The sequence below is a fragment of the Molossus molossus genome, unplaced genomic scaffold (genome assembly GCF_014108415.1).
Source record: "Molossus molossus isolate mMolMol1 unplaced genomic scaffold, mMolMol1.p scaffold_m16_p_23, whole genome shotgun sequence".
NCBI classification, from domain to species: Eukaryota; Metazoa; Chordata; class Mammalia; order Chiroptera; family Molossidae; genus Molossus; species Molossus molossus.
This window is the reverse complement of record NW_023425359.1, coordinates 1,252,614-1,261,684: the sequence shown is the minus strand read 5'-3', so window position 1 is coordinate 1,261,684 and position 9,071 is coordinate 1,252,614.

Below are 9,071 nucleotides of genomic sequence, written 5' to 3'. Positions count from 1 at the left end.
TCATTCACACCAGATGGCTCCTGTGTTGGCTGCTGTCATTTATTACTTGCCAGTCTAGGGGACAGAGGTCAGTGCCCTGACTACACAGGTCACATGTTTTAATATTTTTTGTGGCACACGGGTTGAAAATTGCTGCTCTTGAGTTTCCTCTTATGCTGTTTTCACGTTTCAGGGGGTAGTGGTTTTTCTGAGGACTGCAGGCCCCATTCCCCTCACCGCTCGGGCCTTTCAGACCCTCTCTGCTGTGCCCTTGAACTCACCTTCCAGTGTTGCTGCTGTTCTGCTGGGCTCTCAGCTCTCCGTGGAGCACCTGTTGGCGATTTGGGGATGTTGAGGTTTGTCAGGTCCCCGACCACTCCCTCGCTCCTTCTGTACAGACGTGAGCACTACTCGGGCAGTGCCGGTTAGTGGCTTGTCCTGGCCCACTTACGTTGGGGTCTTGGGGATACTTAGCTTTGTGGTACATGTTGCCCATGAATGTCTGGTTTTGCTATCTATTTTTCATGGTGGAATTTGTGAAGGTTCACAAATTATGCTGTGGGCAGCATCCCGGCCTATATTCAACCCGTCACCCGGAATGCCACCATTAAAGTGCGTCGGAGCCGGTCACCACTTCCCCTGAAATGTGTCGTGGCTTCCCTGTCACCAAGCGAAAGCCGAAGTCCTTACGCTGGCGTTTATGTGTCACCTGACTTCCTCCCCTTGTCCCTGCCACCTCTCTGACTCATCTCCTGTGGCTCTCCCCGTGCTCATTGCACCGTCACCACACTGGCCCGGTGGCTGTCCCCAAGGAGGCCTCCACCCCTGCGCTCCCCGGGGTCTGGGCTGTCACCTTCCCTGCCACCCTGTCTGAGACGCAAGCGCTTCCCCACCCTCCCGCTTCATCTTTCCTCAGTGCTTATCGGCACGTATTTTATTTATTATTTTTTAAAACGCCAACTAGAATGTACGTTCTGTTCGGGTCGTCGAAACTAAACTTGTATTAAGTGAGTGAGTGCATTTCACATGTGTTCCCCTGGCCTCCCCGTGGAGAAGGGCACCGTGCAGACCGCCGCGGGGAGACGGAGGGACGGAGAGCAGCCCGGCAGGCATCCGCGCGCGCCGGGCTGCACACAGGACTGAGGACCTGACGTTGGCATCTGTCTCAAGGGAGCGCAGGCAGACTTGCTGATCAGCAGCCGAGGTTGGTAGAGCGGCTCAGCTGTGTGATTGATGAACTATTGTATCGTGTGGCCATGAAAATGACTTCATGACAGGCTGATCACAGCTCCAGAAGTTCTCAGTTTTCCATTGAATAATTTGCCAGGTGCAGCCAGGGGAAATCCAAGTTCCCAAGGGAGACCTTCTGGAGGGGTAGGCAAGGTGTTCCAGTAAGCATGTGCTGCACAGCCAGCCGGCCTCAGGCGTGTGACCCAACGCAGCAAGCGTTTACGACTTGGCCATGGCCTCGTGGGCTGGCTGGGCGGTGTCCCCGAGGACTTTGCCTGGCTCACTCATGTGGCTTCACTCAGCCAGAGGCCCAGCGGGGCTGGCGGGCATCTCAGGATGGCCCCTCTCACAGGTGGGCCGCTGGGACTGGCGGGCACACTGGGGAGCCTCACTTCTCCTCTTGCAGTGGGCGACACCAGGTACCTGACGCGGTGGTCCCAGGGCAGCCCCCCAAAGGGCAAAGTGGAAGCGGCAGGCGGCCTTGGAAGTCACTCATTGCTACTTCTGCGGAACTCTGCGGTCAGAGCCGGTCACAGGCTGGCCCAGAGTCACGCGAGCCGGAAACAGTCCAGCTCTCGACGGGAGTGGTGGCTAAGTCATCGCCGAGGCATCTGTTACTAAGATGGGAAGAATTTGTGGTGATATTTTACAGTCTCCCACAGAAAGGGACTACCATTTCCTGAGCGTTAAACATGTTCCAGGCATGTGCAGGTGTGACACGCATGCGATTGTGCTGAGTCCTAGCGCGATCCTGGGAGGACGGCCGCGTGAGGAGGGAGGCCCAGGACCAGGCCCGGAGACAGGCTGGCCGGACCCTGAAGGCTGCTGTTTTCTCTTCCTCTTCAACGCTGATGCCGTCGCATCTGTGTTGGGCGGCCAGGGAGGCAGCTGGTTCTGCCAAGCAGTTTTCTTTCCTTTTCGTCAATCCTCATGGATGGTATTTCTTCCATTGCTTTTTAGAGAGAGTGGAAGGGAGGGGAGGGGGGAGAGAAAGAGAGAAAGAGAAATACTGATTGGTTGCCTCCTGCATGCGCCCTGACGGGGCCGGGGATCGAACCCGAGGCCCTTCAGTGAGACGCTAACCACGGGCCGGGGCAGCCAAGCAGTTTTTCTTCTCACCTGCTCTTTCTCTCCTTTGCAGATTGAATGACTTCCTCACCTTCTCTGGGGATTTTGTGTGTGAAATGCTTAACATGTACCGAGTAGTTACTGTACACGACCTACAGTTGTGCTCATGCTGAACCCTGTCCTCTAGACACAGTGTCCCCACTGACCAGGCTGCTCAGAGTTGCTGCACTGGCCACATTACTGTCCTACCGGACGGACCTCCCGCCCCTGGTGCTGTCGGGGCTTCTTGCTGCAGACCCCGCCCAGGGCAGCCGTGCGATCGTCTGGGCTGAGCCCGGCAGTGTCCTGCCGCCTGGCACTGCTGTTCTGCAGAGCAGTCTCCCAGCTGCGGGGCAGGCGTGGGGGGTTAGCCCTGCCTCCATCTCCTGTGTTCTGTGGGGAGAGGAGAGTAGTGTTTCCTCTCCGGATAAGAGACAAAGGACCATTTACCCCACAGGCTCTGCCGTTTACCCTGGACTGGGCTTCGGCCCGGCCCGGCAGAGATGGCGATGGGTGAGAGCCCGTTCGGACGGCAGGTGCGCCCCTCCCCCTGACCGTGGCCTGGCCCGCGGGGTCTCAGAGCACTTTCTCGTGCACAGTCCCATGAGAACCTGCAAAATCCCTGCCGGGGACACAGGGCAGGTGACGGCGTTCACACTTCAGACTGAGGATGAGTCTTTGTAGCCACCCTGTTAGACCCACTCTGTCCAACTTCAAGTTTCACTTTTCTGCCCTCGTCCTGGGCTGCCTCTCGAAACCCAGGTGGCAGGATGTGGATGTTAGGGAGGAGTCTGGGAGCAAGGGAGCAAGGGAGCAAGGCCTGGCCTCCTCCAGTCACTAGTCACTACCTGGAGCCAGTAGCTCTGACATCACCACAGGCATTGTTCAGCGACGGCTGCCTTTGTTCTGTGGGTGAGTCGGCAGTGTGGGCTGGCGGGGGAATCCCACTGGTGACACACAGCATCCTTTTGAGCTGACACAGCAGCAGATGCCCAGACCAGCTCCGAGCCTGACAGCACCTCTGCAAAGCCTGTGAAGGGACAGCAGACGTCAGAACCCTCCTGTAAATCACCTTCACAAAGGTTCTCTGTGGTTGATTCACTGATGACTCATTTATAATCTGGTTTCAACATTGTGAGTCAAAATATACCACTTTCATTAAAAATAACATTCACTGGGGGCTAACGGCTTTCTTTTTTCTGTTTTTCACTGTACAGTGTGGTTTCTGAATAGGAAGCTGTCAGGGGGTGGGCGGTGTCTGGAGGCACTGAGCATCAGCCCCGGCCTTCCCAGGCTGCGACCACTCGGGGGGCCAGGCTCCTGCTGCCGGAGCCGCGGTGCGAGCGGCCAGCGCGAGCCCACGGGCCCTGTGTGGGCATGTGCTCAGTGAAGCAGGGCACGGGGTCTCTGCCCTGGAGATTCTCGTCCACACACAAATCCACACAGGGCCCCCCTAGACGCCCGCTGAAATGCACACTCCTGAGCCTCACCTGCACCCAGGGTGGGGGCCTGACCAGCTCCTCAGGTGGATTTTCAGCACAGTCAAGGTGAGAGCCTTGACCTCCGAGATGGGAGCTCCCTGCAGGCAGACCCTGTGCTGGGGGAGGGGGGGGAGGCTGCAAGACGAGAGGCTGGAGGAGGAGAGAGGAAAAGGCGGGGGTGGCGGAGTGGGCCCCAGAGTCCCCAGGGACCGCACTGAAATCCCCCGAATATTTGAGGCTCCCACACTCTTTCTGGCTTGGGGATCAACACTTGGGCACTTCCTAGTTCTCTGTGAAGAGAAACCCGTACGAGACTGGTTTCGGGAGCTCTGCGGGGTGCGGCCTTGCCGCTCGCGCCTTTACACTCGGCGACGTGGAAACTTCGTGCGAAGATGCTGACCAGGAGGCACGGGGGACCCAGCGCAGGGCCGGCTGTCTGGGGAACCACCATGTGACCTCGGCCATTTGTAACTTTCTTCTCCAGTTCTTATTGTTGTTCTAAAGTTTCATTTTACGAAGACATTTTCCCCCAAGCCCAGGGGGACGTTTGATCGGACCCATGTGGGTCACCCACCCCATCGATCCGTCCTCGAAGAGCTCCTGGTGCAGGCTGATGGGCAATGGGGCATGAGGTCTGGGAGTGAGGCTCAGAGTGGCAGGAGGACTTTCCATCACGGGTGCCCTGCTGCCAGGGGTGGGGCACTGTCGTTCTGCACCTGCAGCCTGGCCTGGTCTCCCGGCCCTGGCGCTCAGTCCCGACAGGGGCATCGCCACGGTCCTCGCCTCTGTGCCTCCTCTGTCCTTCTCCATCGCCCAGCTTACGCCTGAGCCCTCTGTGTGTGGCTTCCATGCCGGCTCTGGGGGCCTGAACTCACTCCAGGCTTCCCTCCTCTTCGTGGTTCAACCTACTCCGGCTGCTTCCACACCAAGGGACCTTTCGGGATGCTCCCCCGCGCCAGCCCACGTGGCCGCCGTGCCTGCTGGGTCCCCTCCTGGAAGGCAATCAGACTGTTGAAACGGAATGCTGGTGGCTCAGAGAGGACCTCACTCTTCCTGGTCCTCACTGCCCGCTCCTCTTCATCGGCTGCATCGGAGGCAAACGGCACAGGTCGGGGGTCTCCACTCGGGGCTCTGTCTCTCAGTGCTCATTAGTAAGAAACTTACTTTAGCTGAATTAATTTTGGGGGTTTTCCTGTTGACTTTGAGGTTGCTTTGTTAAGAAAAGAGAAACAGCCCTGGCCGGTTTGGCTCAGTGGTTAGAGCGTGGGCCCATGGTCCAGAGAGACCCGGGTTCGGTTCCCGCTAAGGGCATGTACCTCGGTTGCAGTTTGTCCCTGGCCCCAGTTGGGTCGTGCAGAAGGCAGCCACTTGATGTGTCCCTTTCACGTCGATGTTTCTCTCTCTTTCCCTCCCACTCTAGCTGAACAACAACAACAAAAAAAATGGAAAAATGTCCTCGGGTGAGGATAAAAAAAAGAAAAGTGAAACAACATATCATATTGGCTAAGAGTACTGAATCTGGACCCAAAGTGCTCGGGTTCAAATCCAGGCTTTGCCTTGTGTGGCTGTGTGACCTTGGGTAGGTGAATTAACCTCTCTGTGCTTTGGTTTTCTCTTTCATTAAATGGGGCTGTCAATAGTGTTACTCATCTCTGAGAGTTTATTGGGGTTAAATTAGTTAATATTTGGGAAGCAGCAACAACAGTGCAGGGTACACAGTGCTGTGTGGATTTGTTCAGTTCATTCCTTCACGTGTACAGAGTGGCACACGGACCAGGAGCAGTGAGTGAGCAGCATGGCCAGCACTTGCTGTGCTGGATCTTCTCGTTAGTCCTCCTTGGAGCCCTTGAGGCCCGCAGCCTGGAACGCGACCTGGGCTCCTAGCAGCTCAGGACTGACTGCACCCAAGGCCATGCCACCACGACCCCTCTTTGCACAACTTGCATGGTCCCCAGCTGGGTGTGGTGGTCTCTAAATATCAGGCCCCAATCTGTGGAGCCTGTAGTTACCTTATCTGGGAAAGTTTTTGAGATGTGATAGTTAAGGATTTAAAAAAATTTAAGTTGTGGTAGAACATACAACCTAATATTTGTCATTTTAACCGTTTTTCAGTGTGCAGTTTGGTGGCATCAAGCACATCACATTGCAGGGTGGCCGTCACCACCGTCCACCCCTAGGAACATCCTGCAAACTGCAGCTCTGCCCCTGAAAGTCCGTTCTCCCCTGACCTCTGCTCAGCCTCTGGCAACACCCTCCTGCTCTCTGCCTCTGGGTTCTGCTGTGCCAGGGACGCAGCTGAGTGACTCACGCCGCATTTGTCCTGCTGTGACTGGCTTGTTTCACTCAGCATCCCGTCCTCAAGGACACTTAGGTGGCAGCAGGTATCAGAATGTCCTTCTTTTGTTTCGGTTAATCCTCACCTGAGGATATTTGTTTCTCCCATTGATATATATATGTTATACATATATTCCATTCTCTTTATATATATTTATATATACATAAATAAAGACAATGGAAGGGAGGGAGTGGGGCGGGGGAGAGACACATCGATGTGAGAGCAACACTTCATCGGTTGCTTCCTGCATGAGCCCCGACTAGGGCAGGGATCGAACTTGCAACCCAGGCACGTCCCCTTGACCAGGAATTGAACTGCAACCCTTCAGTGGGCAAGCCGATGCTCTAACCACGGGCGCACTGGCCAGGGCAGAATGTCCTTCCTTTTCAAGACTGAGTAGTGGCCCACTGTATGCACAGATCACACTCGTTTATCCATTCGTCTACTGATGGACATTTGAGTTGCTTCCACCTTCTGGCTGTTGTGAATAATGTACTATGAACATGGGGTACACGTATTTCTTTTAGACTCTGCTTTAATTCTTTTGGGCATATACCAGTGGAACTGCTGGATCACATGGTAATTCTGTGTTCAGTTTTTTAGGAATTGTCATACTGTTTTCCATCACACTTGCCCCATTTTACATTCCCACCAACAGTGATCAGGGGTTCCAATTTTCCCATATCACTTTGGTAGCCCCAAGTTACCACTGGTTTTGTAGACTGTCACTGACTGTTTCTGGGTGGCGGGCGGAGGGAAGCTGTGGTGTTCCATGTGGTACCCGAGTGTTTCTGAACACTCTGAGCACCGCTCCTTCCCTGGGGTGTGGCTCTCGGGGCGGGGGCCCCTCTCTCACCCCCTCACCTGCAGGAGCTTCCTGCTAGTCTGAGCATCTCTTTAGTCATTTATGGTTTCAAAATATTTTTTGCCTGGTCGGTGTGGCTCAGGTGGTTGGAGTGTCGTCCAGTGCACCAGGTTTGATCCCCAGTAGAGGCACATGTGGGAGGCAACTGAGTCATGTTTCTCTCTTTCGCTCTCCCTGCCTTTCCTCTCTCTAACATCAATAAAAACATAGTTTTCAAGCTTTTTAAAAATTACTTTTTTTAGCCCGGCCAGTGTGGCTCAGTGGTTGAGTGTGGACCCATGCACCAAGAGGTCGCCGGTTTGATTCCTGGTCAGGGCACATGCCCAGGTTGTGCGCCTGATCCCCAGTGGGGGGCGTGCAGGAGGCAGCCAACTGATGTTCTTTCTCATCAATGTTTCTTTTTTTTAATCCTCACCTGAGGATATATATATTTTTTACATTAATCTTCAGATAGAGCTGGAGGGAGAGAGAGAGAGAGGGAGAGAGGGAGAGAGAGAGAGAGAGGGAGAGAGGGAGAGAGAGAGAAACATCGACATGAAAGGGACACATCGACTAGTTGCCTCCCCCACATGACCCCAACCGGGGCGGGGACAAACCGCACTGAGGTACGTGCCTTTGGCCGGAATCGAACCTGGTACTCTTTGGTCCGCGGGCAACACTCTCACCACTGAGCCAAACCAGCCAGGGCATCATCAATGTTTCTCTCTCTCTTCCTCTCCCTTCCTCTCTCTCTAAAAATTAGTAAAGCAAAACAATAAATAAAATCACCTTTTAGAGCTGTTTAAGGCTCACAGCAGAATTGTGAGGGGCGGAGATCCCCCAGTAGTCCCTGTCTCCACCCCCCCCGCCCCGCCTCCACTTGCCGGCCCCGCCCCAGATGGCGTGCGTTGCAGTCAGTGGACCTGAGTGGGCACATCTTGTGGCCAGAGTCGAGTTTCCACCAGGGCTGCTCCTGGTGCTGTGCATTCTGTGGGTTTGGACAAAGGTAAGATGACACACGTCCATCATTATAACATCATACAGAGTGTTTTCACTGCCCTGAAATCCTCTGTGAAAAAGTGCTTCTTGATTAGGTGTCTGTTCATGCGGTCAACACTGAGACATTCACAAGTCTCCCTCCCACCGTGCCGTTCCCCAGAGCTGCCGTGTGTGACTCCCCGAGGACGTGCGTGGAGGTGTTTTGTACACAGAATGTGGGAGAGCAAGGGCTGAGGGGTGCAGAAGAGCAGAAATAGCAAAGGATAGCAGGTGGAGGTTCGCACGGAGAGCAGACTGAGTCAGCCGGGGAGCCAGGTCTGGCCCACACGGCGGAGCTCCGGGGACAGTGGGAGCGCCCGCCGGCTCTGCAGGGCGGGGTCCAGAGCAGCGTCCACTCGCGCCCTCGCTGAGGCTCCTGATAGGTCTGTCGGGGGCAGTGGCCGGGGACCCCTGGGATCTTGAGTGGAATTCTGGGCAGACTCCACAGAGGGCACAGAGACGAAGGGGTGGGGTGGGTGTTTGCAGCACCGTTCACAACCACAGGCAGATCTGTGATGCCTGCCCTGGGCGCTCAGCCTGCTGTCTCTTCCCCGTGGGGTCCACTGTCGGGGTGGAGACATCACTGTGGAAGGGCACAGCCCCCCCCTGTGGGTCCCCCTGGGAGGACAGGTTCCGACCACGCCACGGGGGGCCCACTCCTTTGGTTGTGCTTGGGAATATCTGTCCTCTTCTTCTCTGGTGCACAGCCTGTCCCTCCATCAAGTGGGGCCATGGCTGCTTTTCACCAGGGGAACCTGAGAGGAAGTGACGTGGCCGTCGTAGTGGTCCCTGGGGTGACTATTCTAGTGGAGCCCACCATGACTCAGTAAGAAACGGTTCTTAACCTCTTCCTCTACTTCCTTCTCTTGGTTGGCTCTACAGATCACATCCACCATCAAAGAATAAGTATTTATTCCATATTCCGTCCCTGAGGCCACTCAGCAGGAAGCTCTTGTGGCCATCTAAAACGCCCGGCCACGTCTCCCGGGAAGTTGGACTGCAGTGTGGGCCTGGGCCTGGGTCCTCTCAGATCCACTCCGATACCTGTTTCCTCTTC